Genomic DNA, 18,834 nt, shown 5'->3' with positions numbered 1-18,834 from the left:
ATTTACTAAGTCACCCCCAACGATAATAAATACAAGTTTTAGACAATGCACAACAGGACCAACACAAGTTTTAGTTTTTAGTTTTCTAGCTATCTGAGTTCCCATTAAGCTCATTTCTATTTTAGGGAAGGTACTATGAAGGGTAAAATGGTCAAAGGACCCTTAACGACCTAGTGGGTCATTACATCATCCTTGGTAGAATAGACATAAGGGTTCAATGATGAGGTTTGAATAAATTTGAGTTGTGGAGAACATTTCGGAAATTGAGTTAAAGGAATTTAAGCAAAGGCACCTTGGTAGAGAAGTGTGGGGACATTAGTAGGGATGTGCATGTGATATACTGGATTTAGAAAGTTTACAAGTTATAGTTGAGTGAATTAAAGGAACTTTAGTGTGTAGAAATGTGTGCCATGTTTCTCTCTCCAGGAGTGACTCAGCTAGTTTGCAAGACTTATGATTATGTTGTATTCTATTGAGTGGGTTAGAGAAATTGTCAAACGGTGAAGTTGATTGTGAGTTGATTAGAAGTTGAGGAATTGAAAAGTCAAGAAAAGGTATAGTTGATTGAGAATCGATAAGAATGGGGTACATATATATCGGGATTTCTTCGGTCAATATGGATTGTGGTATTGTTTTCTTGCATATTTCAGATGGGGGTGATTGTTGAGTATGCTTAAAGAAAAAAGTCTATAGAAACAGACTAAGTGATATGACAGAGTTTCGTGAGGATTCGAGATCAGTACCTAGTGAGAAGCAAATTTTAGGTAATTTACATGTTAAGGCTTATGGAAGTGGCTTGTGTGGTAAGCAGTTGGGTAAATTTGTAACACTCTTCATTGGATGATTTAGTGTGGTTTGAGGGAAGGGAATTGTGAAAATCCCTATTATGTGAGGGATAAAGTCATATATTTTTGGATAAGACTGTATTCGTGATAGTGTATTATGTTGTAAGTATTATTGACTAGATAGCTCGGGTGAGCACTATTGGGTATTAAGGACTTGGGAGTAGTTGCTTGAGGTTTAGAGCGGTGGTTGCAAGATTTGGTACTATCAGAATTATTACGGGTATATCGAGGTGTTGCAACGAGAAATTCAATGGGTAAAGGGGTACTACATGAGGCTGCAGGTTCTTTGTCAAAATGTTTGGGGTGTGTTCAGGTTTGTGTATCGGGTAAAGGGTGAGAAACATGAAGATTACGATCATAAGGTATAGTTCGTCTATACTAAGTTCGAATCGTGGATAGCACTTAGCTTTTGGAGTCGAGGGTCACAAATATGATTGATTATGCATGAAAAAATGATCAAAATTGACCGCCACAGATGTGTGGTAGAACTGTGATTGGTTTCAGAAATTTGGGGTCAGTTCGAGTGGCTATTAACAATATTCAGGGGTTGTGCATTCATTTTGGGTCAGGATTGTTTGATTAGAACTTCATGGACCGTGTCTATATTTCTAGAAAGACTTATGGATTCCCATTAAATCATCTTCACCGGTTCGATGAGTTTCATTTTAGACATGAGGTATGACAAGTGTACCGAGCTTTATCAGGGTTTACGAATGGTTTCCTACGGACTTGGCCCAGTGAGGTACTTAGTGGTATGCTTCCTATATTGTGAGTTGAAGGTCTAAGAAGACTTGGGACTAGCGAAGCCACCTATGAGTAAGATAAGTTTGATGGAATTTCTTAGAATTGCTTCGATAAAGCAAGAATTCCTTTCTGGCAAGAGTAAGTCATGGTTTTGAGTTTTGTGTTTTTAGGCATTCGCGGTGCGACGAGTGGCTTTAGAAGTGTGAAAGAAAGGTTAGCAGAATTAGAATATTTATCGATTCAGAGTGGGCTATCAATGTGTCTAAATGGAAAGGTTTGTGTTATTTTGAGAAATGTTTGTGGGACCTATCGAACGCATTCGGCGGTGTGGTTATATCAAATCAGAGAATTCTAGCAAAAGCAGTTCTTATTTTCCGTGATCAGTGGTAAGAGAAATGAGAGTATGGAAATGTGGAAATTGGGTCTTTAAGCTAAGTTAGAGGAAGTTTTGATTGATAAGGTGAGTGGGCAATGGTTGTGGCGTACTTCTTGCCGCGGAGGCTTCCGCGTGATTATAATTAAGATTCCTTAGTTACCGTCAGCTTCTATACCCTCCCCCTCTTTCTTCGTTCGAGGATAAACGATTGTTTAATTGGTATCTGAGGTAACGACCCGTTTGGTCTGTATTGCACCTTTGACCCATTTACCCTTGTTGACCCTTCCCCGAGCCTTGTTAGTATGTTGTTGAGCTGAGGGGATGGGTGGTACAACTCCCGAGATGATCGGCCAAGAATTATGATGACTTTTGTGAGATAGAGCCTTAAAGTGAAAAATGTTTGGCAAATAGCTGACTTTTGACTAAACGGACCTTTTTCAGAATTTCGTCGATTCTGAGAGGTTTGGATGATCAATTGTGACTTGGTGGGATATTCGGTTCGGTACTCGAGGCACTTCGGAGCGTTTTCGGTCATTTATTGGAAATTTAGTGTTTGGCCATTGGGTATTGACCCGGTAAAAGGGACCTCCATTAGGAATTTTGAGACCGCGAGTGAGTCTGCAGCTTGTTTTGTGTTTGAATGCATGTACGGTTTGTACGAGATTGTCAGATTTTGAGATTTAGGATTGTGAAAAAACAGAAAGTTTTTGGTGTCTCGTGTCCACCGTAGCGGGACCAGGCTCGCGGTAGCGGTCCCGCCATGGTGGAGGACCTTCCGCTATAGTGGGTTAGTGGGACGTGTGTTGAGTCGCCACAGCAGACAAGGATCAGCGGTGGCAGACTTGCGATGGCGAAGGTGTGACCGTTGAAGCGGGCCCGCCTTGCCGCTGCAACGGATAATCCAATTTATTCCTTGGTTAAAACCTTTCTTTTCTATCACTTCATTTATTGATCCCAAGCAACATTAGAGGAGATTTTAGGTGATTTTTTGCTGGTCTCTTCTTGTGGGTAAGTCTCATAACCTTAACCATCATCCTTTATCTTTCATAAGCTTTAACCCATGCTAGGAGTCTATAGAGATTAGTTTAATGGTTTCTTCACTAATGGAGTTTTAGTCTTTCAAAATGGGATTTGTTAGTGGATTTAACTTCTTTAAAGCATGGAATTTGATGAGGTAATAAGTAACAAGCTTGAATCTTCCATTAATGTTGATGAAATTGATTGTTGGAAAGTTAGGGTTTATACCCAAATTAGGGGTTTTTCACTTATATAACGAAATTAACCCATTCTTGAGTTAGTTTAGCAAATGATTGGTAGGATTGAACTCCTAGAATGCTGATTTGCGTGTTTCACTTTCAAAATACCCATTTTACCCTTTTGGGCCCGTTTTCCCCTTTCTCAATAGTTGAATTCGATTGGAAAGATGAGTATAGCAATATGGGTGTCCTGCTTCCTTATTTCTGATTTAGAACTCGATTATTAATAGACTATGAGTATTTGGAGGTGCTACGAAAAGCCAAGGTAAAGTGTGATTGTTTATGACTCCCGCTCGACTACCAGATATCGTTACGGCTTACCTTTCGGTTAGACTCCAATTAGTGAAACATGTGTGGGAGTAAGATGTTTACGGGGAAAGCATACTTCGCCTTCAGGTATGGAGTTTGTATGGAATTCTATTAGGTTGGTTGTTGTTAATTGTGGCTTGTCGCCCTTGTTGCCTTATTTGCTGTGTTACGATACGTGTTTGCATTCATTTCTCTCTAGTTGTGTCATTTATTATTGGAGAAAGAAAGGATAATGTGATTAGGCCTGATTCGCGATGTATACTTACGATGATACACAATTGAAATCTTGATTATGATTTACTGTTGATGATGATAGCATACAAGGCATACATTCTCATTTCACCTGTATGTTGATACTGAATTCTGACTTGATACTGAAGATGATAAATGAGAAAATGGAATATATTGGTGACACAAGGCCTAGTCATGAGGTGTATTTTTCATAATTGGAAGGAAGGGGTTGTTACACCTCGGAAAAATCTTACGTTAATGCATAAGTGAATGGACTAGTGATGAGTATGAGTATACGATGTGTTCATGAGTAAGCGATGATGCTCGACAAACTCTAGATAAGATTTCAAAGATGTTAGAGATAGGGGAAAACGATTGCCAAGAGAAGGCAAAGTATTTGATAAGTATCGGAAAGGAAATACGAGTAACGAGTTAACGAGGCTTTAAGGATGTCATGGAGAAGAGTGATAACGTCCCTTAGATTGGTATTGAAGTGTTGAGCAAGTGTTAAGAAGGTTCCATAAGGATTGGAGATCAAACGAGTCGACGAAACAAACTTCGGAATCACTGGGGATTATACGGACAAACATACTGGCCGTATAATTTATACGGTCCGTATGTTTGGCACCGTATAATCAGCCCAGCAAGGAAAAAGTTTCTGGACCAAATGTACGACCAAACATAAGGCCCGTACAAATTATACGGACCGTATGTTGGTCCGTATATTTGGTCGGGACAGATTTTGGCTCAATAAATGAAAGCCCAAGTTATATTTCATTTCATTTCCCTTGACACCCCTTCTCTCTAAAACATCTCTCTACATATATTCCACAAGATTTCAAGGATATTTAGTGATCAACAACATAAATCAAGTGTAAGTAAACCCATTAAGGACAATTCAAGTCAAGAAATCTCATGGAGATAAACTAGGGTTTTTGCTCAAGTGGAGTATTATCAACTAAAGTTTGTTCCTATAACATCTAAGGAAATATTTATGATATTTCTATGTTGTTTAAGGTATTTAAGAGTTGAAATGCTTGGATGGTAGAAGGGCATGGTAAAATGGGTCGTGAATATGGAATAGTGTCATTTTGAGAAATAGTTTGAATTGAGTCATGGTTCTTGATGCATTGTGATGTAAATATGATATAAATGACGTTGAGAACATTAGATGAACAATGTATATGAATGAACATAGTCGTGGGTATTATAGCCATGGATATGAGTAATTGAAAACAAATTGAGGAATATGGATAATGTGGATGAATAATGACTATTGTTATGGTATTGTGAATTTATTATTGACGTTTGGGAGTTGCAATACGTTATGAAAGGAATGTCGTATAAATAGAGAACATGCTGCCCGTTTTTCTCTAGCTTTAGCCATGTGTGCTAGTTGTCGATTCTAACGATAGTATGACTTTAATAAAGGTATAAACGCAACCGTTGAAAGAGAACGTGCAAGTGATATATAGTCGAACGAAAAGGTATGTAAGGCTAACCCTTCTTTCATAAGGCATGGTTCTTTGGCCTAACGTCTAAATCTTCTATAAGACTATGATTTCTTTATATGATTGACCTTCCGAGCTAGTAAGCTCACGATGCTTGATGTGCTACGATAGTACTAAGTTCCTTGTGTGACGAGTTGGCCTATAAGATAGATGTAATGATAATGACGATTACAGTGATAATGATAGTAATGATGATGAGAATAATATGATGCTAATGATGCCTACGAGCTATTATATGTATGTGTGCCTATGAAGGGCTATCATAAGACCTCGAGCTTATGATGCCGGGCAGAATATATGTATATGTATATGTATAGAGCATGTATATGATTACGTAACACGCGCACACCTCTGCAGATGGTACGGATAGCCCTGATGCCTTGGTAGGGCCAGGTATGTATGACTTTGAGCCTTGGCTGGCCAAGTATGTATGAAACACCGAACCCTCATGGTCGGGCATGCTATATATATATATATGTATGTATATGCTATGTATATGACATCAATATGAGTACGAATATGTTATGAATATGAGTATGAATGGAAACATGAATACGAATACGAAAATGAATGTGAAGGTAAATAAGTACGGATATGGATGTATGTACACGGATACGCAATAGAATTGGAAAGTCCTTGTGGAAAGCAAGTAAGTGCCATGATGATGATATTATTATCTCCCATCCTATGTTGTCTCATATGTTGTATATCATGCTTCTATATTGTTGTTGATCATGCTTTACATACTCAGTACATTCTTCGTACTGACGTCCTTTTGTTTGTGGACGCTGCGTCATGCCCACAGGTGCATAGGGAGACAGGCTTGATCCATAGCTACATTCTCAGAGACTACATAGCAGAGCTCCATTTCATTCGGAGCCATAGCTTTTGGGCAGTTATTCTTTTGTGTACATATTTATGGGCATAGCAAGGTCCTGTCCCGCTCATGTGATATGTTATACCCTTCTTAGAGGCTCGTAGACATGTGTATGTGGTTAGATGTGTTTGGCCTTGTCAGTCTATATTTTGTATATCATTTTGTTGGCCTCGTCGGGCCATGTACATTGATGTGGCATAGATTACTATGGTGATATAATAAATGTTGCCGTCCAATGGGACTAGTATGATGGATGACTAGAATGCATGATTTGATTTATGGCTCACCTAGATGTTATGTGAAGGTATGTCAAGGGGGTGCCCGGGTGGGATAGCACCGGGTGCTCGTCACGGCCCCCTAGTCGGGTTGTGACAAAAGTGGTATCATGCAAGTCACCTATAGTACGACGGTCACATATCACAACTACACAAAGTTGACCCAGAAATCAACAAAGTTTCAATGGACAGATGCTTGTGAACGTAGTTTCCAAGAGTTAAAGGGTAGATTGACTTCTGCCCCAGTCTTGACACTTCAAGAGGGATTGGAAGTATATGTTGTTTATTGTGATGCTTTAGGTGTTGGGCTAGGCTGTGTATTGATGCAGCACAGTAAAGTGGTTGCATATGCTTCAAGGCAACTGCGGAAACATGAGCAGAATTATCCGACCCACGATCTAGAATTAGCCGCAGTGGTTCATGCTTTAAAGATATGGAGACATTATTTATACAGTGTCCATGTGGATATTTATACCGATCATAAGAGCCTTCAGTATATATCTTCAAGCAGAAAGAGTTGAATTTGCAGCAACGACGATGGTTAGAATTGCTAAAAGATTATGATGTTGATATCTTGTATCACCCCGGAAAGGCAAATGTTGTAGCTGATGCTCTTAGCCGCAGATCTATGGGAAGTTTATGTGATGTACGACCAGAGAAGAGAGAAATGGCTCGTGAGCTCCGGCAGTTAGCTAGCCTAGGAGTTCGAGTAGTGGACTCAGGTAGCAGGGGAACTACAATTCAGAATTCAGCAGTCTCGTCGCCAGTAGCAGAAGTGAAAGAGCGACAATATGAGGATTCCATGCTAATGCATTACAGAGATACGCTCCCTCTGAAAGAGAAGTCATCATTTCATATTTCAGGAGACGGAGTTCTTCGATGTCGAGGCAGATTATGTGTTCCCGATGTGGCAGGTCTACGCCACCAAATTTTGAGAGAAGCTCATTGTTCCCGTTATTCTATCCACCCCGGGGCGACGAAAATGTATCATGATCTTAAGTTTATATATTGGTGGAACGGGATGAAGAAAGATGTAGCAGGATTTGTGGCTCAATGTCCCAACTGTCAACAAGTGAAAATAGAGCACCAAAAGGCGGGCGGATTGTTGCAAGCTATAGAAATCCCAACTTGGAAATGGGAAGTGATTAACATAGACTTCATTTCAGGCTTGCCCCGTTCTCGACGTAAGTATGATTCCATATGGGTGATTGTGGATAGACTCACTAAGTGAGCTCATTTCCTACCGGTCAGAACGACCTACGTGGCAGAAGATTATGCAAAGCTTTATCTTAAAGAGATAGTGAGACTCCATGGTGTTCCGGTATCTATTATCTCTGATAGAGGGACTCAGTTTACGGCAAATTTTAGGAAGTCCTTCCAAGAGGGTCTAGGGACCCAAGTGAGCCTTAGCACAACATTTCATCCGCAGACCGACGGACAAGCTGAGCGCACCATTCAAACTCTTGAAGATATGTTACGGGCATGTATGATATATTTTGGAGGTAATTGGGATGATCATTTGTCACTCATTGAATTTGCTTGCAATAATAGTTATCATTCTAGCATTCAAATGGCACCTATGAGGCTTTATATGGGCGAAAGTGTAGATCCCCAATTGGGTGGTTTGAAACTGGAAAAGCTAAATTGATAGGGCCAGACTTGGTCCACAAAGCCATAGAGAAGGTTAAGCTCATACAAGATCGGTTGTTAGCAGCCCAAAGTCGACAGAAGTCCTATGCGGATAATCGTCGAAGAGACTTGGAGTTCCAAGTTAAAGATTGGGTATTCTTAAAAGTGTCACCAATGAAAGGTGTAATGAGATTTAGCAAAAAGGGGAAGCTTAGTCCCCGGTATATTGGGCCTTATGAAATTGTACGAAATATAGGCAAGGTGGCCTATGAGTTAGATCTACCTCCAGATTTGGAGTCAGTCCATCCAGTTTTCCATGTCTCGATGCTTCGGAAATGTGTTGGAGATCCTACTAGGATCGTGCCAATAAGTGGGGTGCAAGTGACAAAAAAGTTGACAGATGAAGAAGTGCCCATTGCCATACTAGATAGGCAGGTACGGAGGCTTAGAAACAAAGACGTGGCCTCAGTTAAGGTGTTATGGAGAAGCAGTAAACGAGAAGAAATGACATGGGAAGCAGAAGAAAGTATGCGATCTAGATACCCGCATTTATTTCAGTTCTTGGAAGATATCCAAGATGAGACGTCAAGATCATAAGGTACGTGTGTTTTCCTTTTATGCTTGTGGTCGTGTGTGGCCAAATTTTATTGCTATTATTTTATGGCCCTGTGAGGCATTTTTATTGTGGGTTGTTGTGACAGGATGGCAGCGCCATAATATAGGGGAAACTCTGGCGAAATTTTTATAGAATCCCCGAAGACTTTAACATTTGAGGACGAATGTTCTTAAGGGGGGAAGAATGTTACACCTCGGAAAAATCTTACGTTAATGCATAAGTGAATGGAATAGTGATGAGTATGAGTATACGATGTGTTCATGAGTAAGCGATGACGCTCGACAAACTCTAGATAAGATTTCAAAGATGTTAGAGATAGGAGAAGAGGATTGCCAAGAGAAGGCAAAGTATTTGATAAGTATCGGAAAGGAAATACGAGTAACGTTTTAGCGAGGCTTTAAGGATGTCATGGAGAAGAGTTATAACGTCCCTTAGATTGGTATTGAATTGTTGAGAAAGTGTTAAGAAGGTTCAATAAGGATTGGAGATCAAACGAGTAAACGAAACAAACTTCGGAATCACTCGAGATTATATGGCCAAACATACTGGCCGTATAATTTATACGGTCCGTATGTTTGGGACCGTATAATCAGCCTAGCAAGGAAAAATTTTCTTGACCAAATGTACAACCAAACATATGGACCGTATGTTGGTCCGTATATTTGGTCGGGACAGATTTTGGCTCAATAAATGAAAAGGCCAAGTTATATTTCATTTCATTTCCCTTGAAACCCCTTCTCTCTAAAACATCTCTCTACATATATTCCATAAGATTTCAAGGATATTTAGTGATCAACAACATAAATCAAGTGAATCAAGTGTAAGCAAACCCATTAAGGACCATTCAAGTCAAGAAATCTCATGGAGATAAACTAGGATTTTTGCTCAAGTGGAGTATTATCAACTAAAGCTTGTTCCTATAACATCTAAGGAAAGATTTATGATATTTATATGTTGTTTAAGGTATTTAAGAGTTGGAATGCTTGGATGGTAGAAGGGCATGGTAAAATGGGTCATGAATATGGAATAGTGTCATTTTGAGAAATAGTTTGAATTGAGTCATGGTTCTTGATGCATTGTGATGTAAATACGATATAAATGACATTGAGAACATGAGATGAACAATGTATATGAATGAACATAGTCGTGGGTATTATAGCCATGGATATGAGTAATTGAAAGCAAATTGAAGAATGTGGATAATGTGGATGAATAATGACTATTGTTATGGTATTGTGAATGTATTATTGACGTTTGGGAGTTGAAATACGTTATAAAAGGAATGTCGTATAAATAGAGGAGATGCTGCCTGATTTTCTCTAGCTTTAGCCATGTGTGCTAGTTGTCGATTCTAACGATAGTATGACTTTAATGAAGGTATAAACGTAACCGTTGAAAGAGAACGTGCAAGTGCTATATAGTCGAACGAAAAGGTATGTAAGGCTAACCCTTCTTTCATAAGGCATGATTCTTTGGCCTAACGTCTAAATCTTCTATAAGTATATGATTTCTTCAAATGATTGACCTTCCGAGCTAGTAAGCTCACGATGCTTGATGTGCTACGATAGTACTAAGTTCCTCGTATGACGAGTAGGCCTATAAGATAGATGTAATGATAATGACGATGACAGTGATAATGATAGTAATGATGATGAGAATAATATGATGCTAAAGATGACTATGAGCTATTATATGTATGTGTGCCTATGAAGGGCTATCATAAGACCCCGAGCTTATGATGTCGGGCAGAATATATGTATATGAATATCTATAGAGCATGTATATGATTACGTAATGCGCGCACACCTCTGCAGATTGTACGGATAACCCTGATACCTTGGTAGGGCCAGGTATGTATGACCTTGAGCCTTGGCTGGCCAAGTATGTATGAAACACCGACCCCTCATGGTCGGGCATGCTATATATATATATATATATATATATATATATATATATATATATATATATATATATATATATATATATATATAAATGTATATGCTATGTTTATGACATCAATATGAGTACAAATATGTTATGAATATGAGTATGAATGGAAACATGAATACGAATACGAAAATGAATGTGAAGGTAAATAAGTACGGATATGGATGTATGTACACGGATACGCAATAGAAATAGAAAGTCCTTGTGGAAAGCAAGTAAGTGCCATGACGACGATATTATTATCTCCCATCCTATGTTGTCTCATATGTTGTATATCATGCTTCTATATTGTTGTTGATCATGCTTTACATACTCAGTACATTCTTCGTACTGACGTCCTTTTATTTGTGGACGCTGCTGTTACACCCCGGAAAAATTTTGCGCTACAAAATCATAGACGGCGTAGTACGAGCTCGAAAAGGAGTTAATTCAAACACGGATTAAGGATGAAGATTGGGTGATCTAAGTCTAAGAATATATACACATACGACATTTGGAGACAATATGGTGTGAATTGGTTCATAAGTTATTTAACGAAAAACCCTCGTTACAGTAAGTTAAGGTGGGGCCCACACATCGGGACCTTATAAAAGACATATGAAGAGATATATGGGTAGTACATGTGAATTTGAGCAAGTCCTAAGAAGGACACATAAGCCAAAAATGAGTGTAAGCCCTCCAAAAGGACGATTTAAAAAAACGTTTTCGGATGACCTAACTTGGAGGGGCGAAACCGGCATTATAAGTTTGGAATTTGGGAAAACTCCCAGCAATAAAGGTTTTAGATAATTGAATTATCTTTCCAACGGTAGGTCATGGGCCCACAGGTGACATGGGATAAGGAGATATGAACGTTTTAAGGCAGGAGGGTCGAGTTGAACAGTAAATCTGGCCCAACCCGAATCCAATTCGGGTCAAGCCCATTACCCATGCTTTTTAACTAAAATTTTCGGTTTCTCTCCCTCATTTTCAGACCAAGAGAACCTAGAAAACTCTAGAGAAAAAGAGAGAGGAGAGCCTAGAGAGAATCAATTTTTGACCAAAATCGGAGCCCCGAATCCCGAAGCCCATGAAGAGAAAAGTGTTCTACGTCGCGTTGCCTTCGATTTGAGCTAAAAATCAACTAAAGAGAAGAGGGTGGACGTGGTGGCTGTGCACTTAAGGTATGAATAAGGTTCCTTTTCATTGTTAACAAGTTTATTTAGAGTTTTAACGGATTAGAACGAAGAAAATAGCGTGATAAATTCGTTTGTTGGTATGGTTGAATTGTGGAATGGGGTTTGAAGAAAATTGTGGACGGAAAAAAAATGTATTTAACTTGTAGAATGCGGAGGATGTTGTTAGTGTTAATTTTGACTTCTTTACGGAAATAAAATTATTAAATAATTATATCGCGAATTGGTTGGTTGGAAAATTTGGAAAATAATGTGCGGGCTGTTTTACAGTATATGTTGGTGTTGGAAATGATGTTAATATATTTGGTATTTTTGTTGATGTGTTGGTTGCTGAATTGTAATTCTGGGCTAGGCATATAAACAGGGGAGATGCTGCCCAAATTTTTGTAGACAAGTGTTGAGTTAAGATTGAATTCTTAAAGGCTTATAATCAATGTTTGGTATTTGTGACCAATTGTAGATTTTGGGGCATTCGGGACTTGAAATTGGAGGAGGGTAAGAAGCGGAAAAGGTATGTAAAGCTCACCCTTTCCTTCTCTTGGCATGTCCTAGATGTATTAGGTTTGAAGTTGGACCTCGGGGACTACTCTACTCTTCGGAATCCGCGTCTAAATTTGCCCCTTTTCCATTCAGTGGAATTGAACTAATTATGTTGCAAATGGTTAGGAAAGTTGTTTAAATACGTAGAACTTGTGTAAATAAAATCCGATTACCTTAAAACCCTCATAAGAGACTCCATAAAGTTTATTACACATACTTTGTGTCCGCCACCTCGTTTGACCCGAGGTGGGCCCACTACTCCCGAATTTTTTTGATTTGTTCCGTTTGACTTGTTCTGAAGTAGAATTCAAAGGAAACTCTTGGCTACTCTCCTAACTACCATATGACGTTTGTTTGAATTATTCCGTTGACTTCCATAATGCATTTTGAAACATGAAAACGATTTCAGAAAGCTTATTTCGAAATAATCCCCCGCGACATCCGAAAGGTACGTGCTATGACTATCGTCTGGTTTCTTTCTTAAATGACCTGTCATTCGGATTATTCTGTCGAGCCTTTGTAAATATTTTATTATGAAAAATTTTCTCACTACTCCACTCGTGGATGCCTCAATGCTTCCTTCACTGAGCCCGGGCCAGGATTTGTTATCAAGCGTATTCCACTGCATTGTTCGTCGTGCCTCGATGTGAGGGGGCAGGTATGGGTCCGGAGTATGATGTGCCATGTACACCTATGTTCTAATATGATATGATATGATGTGGCCATCTGATATGTGATGATATGTTACGGAGCTATTCCCTACTCTGAAGTATGATGTGTTATGGCGCCAGTGGCGGGGTGGCGCCACATTCTGTTCACCGAGTCCCGTATTGGGGCCGGATTTGGCATATGTTTCTGCATGCATTATTTACGTTTTGTAAGTATACATTTTGATATCCTGGACTTTGCACTCATTTTCTGTATTTTCTGTTCCGGTTATGATTTCGTCTACTGTACTTCATGCTTTACAAACTCAGTACATATTCCGTACTGACCCCCTTTCTTCGGGGGCTGCGTTTTCATGCTGCGCAGGTACAGACGACAGGTTTGCTGATCCACCTGCTTAGGACTTTGTTCTGCTATTTTGGAGCGCTCTTTTATCCGGAGCCTATATTTTGGTATAGTATCCTGCTATTGTATATATGTACGCTATTCAGGGGTATGACGGGGCCCTGTCCCGTCTTATGTTTCTGTTAGTATTGTTTGTAGAGGTCTGTAGACACATACGTGGGTTGTGTATATATGTTCTGAGAATATGTATTTTGTGACGGCCTTATCGGCTTTCGTTTGTTACATCTGCTTATGTACGACAGCTTGTGATTCCGTTTGGCTTTTATAAATGTGTATCTAATTTATATGTTGGTTTGGGGTTATTGGGTACGTAAGGTGTCCTGCTCGGACACGAGTCGCGGCCTACGGGGTTGGGTCGTGACAGAAGTGGTATCAGAGCAGTTTGTCCTTGGAATGTCTACAGGCCGTGTCTAGTAGAGTCTTGTTTATCGGTGTGTTGTGCACCACATCTATAAACAGGAGGCTACAGGACATTTAGGATGTTACCCTTTCTTTGAATCTTAGATCGTGCGATAGAGCTGTATGGTTAGGATGTTTCTCTTCCTACAAATTGTTGTATCTACAGCGAGGCTCCAACGAGCAACAGTGTCAGCATTTGGGAAATTGTTTCTGATCCTCTTTTTGCAGGTGACTGTAGATTGAAAACGAATGCAAAGGACAGCTCCTGACGATGGGGATAGGGGTGCTAAGAAGGCCCCAGGATATCACCAGGACCGAGTAAGCAGAGCCCCAGCTACTCGATTGAGACAGACCCTTCGGAGGATCCAGAGACAATTCCTCCAGAGTTTCTGATCCCCAGAGCAGAGGATCTCAGAGAAGATAGTTATGATACTGACCCTTCGGAGGATCCGGCGACGATACCTCCAGAGTTTCTTACCCCCAGGGAGGAGGATAGCCACGATACAGATCCACTAGAACATTCCTCTGGGACGCCGGAGGAGGAGGTTTCCGGGGACATGCCAGCAGCTCCTTTGGTGGAGCACTATGTTAGTCAGGCCTCCCCGGAGAGTGTTACGCCCTACTCCAGTCCTTTGTCCTGGCCATCAGTGAACCAGGAGTTGTCGGGCTACCTATACTCCTCCGATTCGGATGCAGGTAATAGCGGGAGCCAGACGAGTGGGGGGCAGACAGACGATGATGATGGACACATTTCCCACGGCAGCTCCCCAGGTCAGGCCCGAGATTGATCATTTATAAGTATATGAGTTTCCTAGAATTTCCTATGTGTGTATGATTTCTGTAGAATATTATTCAGTGACGGCAACGGAACAATTTTAAAAGGATTAAAGACTCAGTGGTTAAAAGCAAGGGCGACTGAGATGTCCCCGCCACCAGTGTGAATCTAGAAACCCCAGATGAAAGTGAATATTGAAGATACAGAAGGGCAATATGGTAATTGTATGGTTTAAACCGGAGTGGGGCCCGTTACGGGAACTTTTCGAAAATTTACTAAGACCCCGATCTGCCCTAAATCGCGTGACAAAGGTCGTGTGGGGGCAGTCGACGCAATTATGTTAGCATTAACGCATCAAAACGCATGAAAGTTTCGAGGTTAGGCGTGCTGGGGCCAGAGCAAATCTGGGATGGGTGACCCCCTGAGAAGCGAACTAAAATTTTCACAAGTGTAGGAGTAAGGGATAAATGGGAATGTGGGGGTAACCTAAAGAAAATTAGAATATGTCGAGTGATTAGAAATGGTTAGAGAAGTCGTGCAGACCGAAGCGGACTGAATAGGTGAAAAGAAGAAAGCGCAATACTGCTCGGGATTCAAAACGAAAAGTGAATGGTGGTTGGAAATGTTTGTAAATAGGAGGATAGTAAACGCACATGTATGTGTATGATTCTCCTCTGGTGACCGTATTGATTAAGAGTCGATAAGCGACACATAAAACTATTTGTGTGGAAATTTGACGGACAAGTCGGTAAATGAGTGAATAGGTTTTGATGAAATAACTCGTGGTACAACGAGCAGGGTGAGTAGTGAAACGTCGACAGGGGAAATTTTCGTAAATCGCTGAAGCACTAGTGGAAGCGGACTGATTCTAATCAAAATTCTGTCTGTATTACTTCTACACCTCTGGTTTTGATGAGGCCCTGTCTATTATGCCTCTGTACTTCTGAATCTGATTACGTTTCTGTCTGATATGCCTCTGTACGTTCGACTCTGATTACGAATCTGTCTGATACATCTCTGTACATCTGATTCTGATCACGGATTTGTCTGACATACTTCCATACGTCTGACTTTGACTACGAATCTGTCCGCCATAGTTCAGTACATCTGACTCTGATTATGGATCTGTCCGATATGCTTCTATGCGTCTGACCCTAGTTATGAATTTGTTTGATATGACGTGGGATTATGATAACGTTGTAAGGAACCGAGAAGTGTGACAAGAAGTGAAAGATGTGGATGGTTGGGCCGGAAAAGAAAGGACAATAGCATTGTTGAATATTAGAAGCGAAAGATATGTTAGAATAGGAAAAGCAGGAGTTGGGAAACGAATGCCCTCATAAGTGGGCTGATTAAATACGAGTACATAGTTGGTAAGGGGACCTCCCCGAAATATGATGAAGCTTCATAAGGACAGTCGAACATTCATGGACGAATGTTCTAAAGGGGGGGAGGATGTTACACCCCGGAAAACTTTCGCACTACAAAATCATAGACGGCGTAGTACGAGCTCGAAAAGGAGTTAAGTCAAACAAGGATTAAGGATGAAGATTGGGTGATCTAAGTCTAAGAATATATACACATACGACATTTGGAGACAATATGGTGTGAATTGGTTCATAAGTTATTTAACGAAAAACCCTCGTTACAGTAAGTTAAGGTGGGGCCCACACATCGGGACCTTATAAAAGAAATATGAAGAGATATATGGGTAGTACATGTGAATTTGAGCAAGTCCTAAGAAGGACCCATAAGCCAAAAATGAGTGTAAGCCCTCAAAAAGGACGATTTAAGAAAACGTTTTCGGATGACCTAACTTGGAGGGGCGAAAACGGCATTATAAGTTTGGAATTTGGGAAAACTCCCAGCAATAAAGGTTGTAGATAATTGAATTATCTTCCAACGGTAGGTCGTGGGCCCACAGGTGACATGGGATAAGGAGATATGAACGTTTTAAGGCAGGAGGGTCGAGTTGAACAGTAAATCCGGCCCAACCCGAATCCAATTCGGGTCAAGCCCATTACCCATGCTTTTTAACTAAAATTTTCGGTTTCTCTCCCTCATTTTCAGACCAAGAGAACCTAGAAAACTCTAGAGAAAAAGAGAGAGGAGAGCCTAGAGAGAAAATCAATTTTTGACCAAAATCGGAGCCCCGAATCCCGAAGCCCATGAAGAGAAAAGTGTTCTACGTCGCGTTGCCTTCGATTTGAGCTAAACATCAACTAAAGAGAAGAGGGTGGACGTGGTGTCTGTGCACTTAAGGTATGAATAAGGTTCCTTTTCATTGTTAACAAGTTTATTTAGAGTTTTAACGGATTAGAACGAAGAAAATAGCGTGATAAATTCGTTTGTTGGTATGGTTGAATTGTGGAATGGGGTTTGAAGAAAATTTTGGATGGCAAAAAAAATGTATTTAACTTGTAGAATGCAGAGGATGTTGTTAGTGTTAATTTCGACTTCTTTACGGAAATAAAATTATTAAATAATTATATCGCGAATTGGTTGGTTGGAAAATTTGGAAAATAATGTGCGGGCTGTTTTACGGCATATGTTGGTGTTGGAAATGATGTTAATATATTTGGTATTGTTGTTGATGTGTTGGTTGCTGAATTGTAATTCTGGGCTAGGCATATAAACAGGGGAGATACTGCCCAAATTTTTGTAGACAAGTGTTGAGTTAAGATTGAATTCTTAAAGGCTTATAATCAATGTTTGGTATTTGTGACCAATTGTAGATTTTGGGGCATTCGGGACTTGAAATTGGAGGAGCGTAAGAAGCGGAAAAGGTATGTAAAGCTCACCCTTTCCTTCTCTTGGCATGTTCTAGATGTATTAGGTTTGAAGTTGGACCTCGGGGACTACTCTACTCTTCGGAATCCGCGTCTAAATTTGCCCCTATTCCATTCAGTGGAATTGAACTAATTATGTTGCAAATGGTTAGGAAAGTTGTTTAAATACCTATAACTTGTGTAAATAAAATACGATTACCTTAAAACCCTCATAAGAGACTCCATAATGTTTATTACACATACTTTGTGTCCGCCACCTCGTTTGACCCGAGGTGGGCCCATTACTCCCGGATTTTTTTGATTTGTTCCGTTTGACTTGTTCTGAAGTAGAATTCAAAGGAAACTCTTGGCTACTCTCCTAACTACCATATGACGTTTGTTTGAATTATTTCGTTGACTTCCATAATGCATTTTGAAACATGAAAACGATTTCAGAAAGCTTATTTCGATATAATCCCCCGCGACATCCGAAAGGTACGTGCTATGACTATCGTCTGATTTCTTTCTTAAATGACCTGTCATTTGGGTTATTCTGTCGAGCCTTTGTAAATATTTTATGATGCAAAAGTTTCTCACTACTCCACTGGTGGATGCCTTAATGCTTCCTTCACTGAGCCCGGGCCAGGATTTGTTATCAAGCGTATTCCACTGCATTGTTCGCCGTGCCTCGATGTGAGGGGGCAGGTATGACATGTACATGGGTCCGGAGTATGATGTGCCATGTACACCTATGTTCTGATATGATATGATATGATATGATATGATATGATGTGGCCATCTGATATGTTATGATATGTTACGGAGCTATTCCCTACTCTGAAGTATGATGTGTTGTGGCGCCAGTGACGGGGTGGCGCCACGTTCCGTTCACCGAGTCCCGTATTGGGGCCGGATTTTGCATATGTTTCTGCATGCATTATTTACGTTTTGTAAGTATACATTTTGATATCCTGGACTTTGCACTCATTTTCTATATTTTCTGTTCTGGTTATGATTTCGTCTACTGTACTTCATGCTTTACAAACTAAGTACATATTCCGTACTGACCCCCTTTCTTCGGGGGCTGCGTTTTCATGCCGCGCAGGTACAGACGACAGGTTTGCTGATCCGCTCGCTTAGGACTTTGTTCTGCTATTTTGGAGTGCTCTTTTATCCGGAGCCTATATTTTGGTATAGTATTCTGCTATTGTATATATGTACGCTATTCAGGGGTATGACGGGGCCCTGTCCCGTCTTATGTTTCTGTTAGTATTGTTTGTAGAGGTCTGTAGACACATACGTGGGTTGTGTATATATGTTATGAGAATATGTATTTTGTGACGGCCTTATCGGCTTTCGTGCGCTACATCTACTTATGTACGACAGCTTGTGACTCCGTTTGGCTTTTATAAATGTGTATCTAATTTATATGTTGGTTTGGGGTTATTGGGTACGTAAGGTGTCCTGCTCGGACACGAGTCGCGGCCTAC

The sequence above is a fragment of the Lycium barbarum genome, chromosome 11, assembly GCF_019175385.1.
Source record: "Lycium barbarum isolate Lr01 chromosome 11, ASM1917538v2, whole genome shotgun sequence".
Taxonomy (NCBI): domain Eukaryota; kingdom Viridiplantae; phylum Streptophyta; class Magnoliopsida; order Solanales; family Solanaceae; genus Lycium; species Lycium barbarum.
The sequence above is the reverse complement of the archived record's forward strand: the minus strand, read 5'-3'. Positions refer to the sequence as shown.